Consider the following 1,089-nt stretch of genomic DNA (forward strand, 5'->3'; position numbering starts at 1 on the left):
GATGCCATGGCTTTAATGAATGATTATAAAATGATTATGAATATTAAACGGCTTACGAAATGATGATATCTGAGATACGAGTTTTCCTGGGTAATGATATATGCCTCTAGTGGAGTTTGCTTACAACAACAGTTATCATGCGAGCATTGGAATGGCTCCGTATCATGCTTTGTACGGAAGGAAATGCCAATCTCTGTTATGTTGGTATGAAGCAGGGGAAACGAGCTTATTAGGACCTGAAATGATAAGTGAAACCACTGAGCAAATAAAGAAAATTCATAGCCAAATGCTTATAGCTCAAAGCCATCGGAAGAGCCATGCTGACCAAAGGCGGAAGCATTTAGAGTTTGAGGAAGGAGAACACATCTTCCTGAAGGTTACTCCAACCATCGGAATAGGGAGATCCATCAAGACTAAAAAGCTAAATCCCCGTTACATTGGGCCGTTTGAAATCCGGAAGAGAATTGGACCAGTGGCGTATATAATAGCTTTATCACCATATCTTTCGAACCTGCATGACGTGTTTCACGTATCGCAACTTTGTAAATACACTTTTGATCCTAGTCATGTTCTAGAACCAGAATCGGTTCAAGTGAAAGAAGATCTGACGCTTTCAGTAACCCCAGTTAGGATTGATGACAATAGTATCAAGCATTTACGCGGAAAAGAAGTTTCTTTGGTGAAAGTAGCTTGGAGTCAGGCTGGAATTGAAGAGCATACCTGGGAGCTTGAGTCAGATATGCGGAAGGACTACCCACATCTCTTTTCAGGTAACTAACTCTGAATTTTGAGGACAAAATTCTTAATTTGGTGGGTAGGATGTAAACCCCGCTAAAATTAGTAAATAATTAGTCAATAAATTGAATTTTAATTAGAAAAATTAAAAAAGTAAATCCAATATAAAAAAGAATAGAACTCTTCAAAATGAGAATTTTGACACCAATTTTAAAAAATTTGGCCCAACGTTGGACCGGATGGACCGAACCGGTTGAATCAAGCCCAAATTAGGCTTATGGGTCCAACCGGGCCCATAACTTAAAATGGGCAGAAGCATCTCCTTCCCCATTCAGCAATAAAACACGCTGAAGA

Source organism: Arachis hypogaea, chromosome 1 (assembly GCF_003086295.3).
Source record: "Arachis hypogaea cultivar Tifrunner chromosome 1, arahy.Tifrunner.gnm2.J5K5, whole genome shotgun sequence".
NCBI lineage: Eukaryota > Viridiplantae > Streptophyta > Magnoliopsida > Fabales > Fabaceae > Arachis > Arachis hypogaea.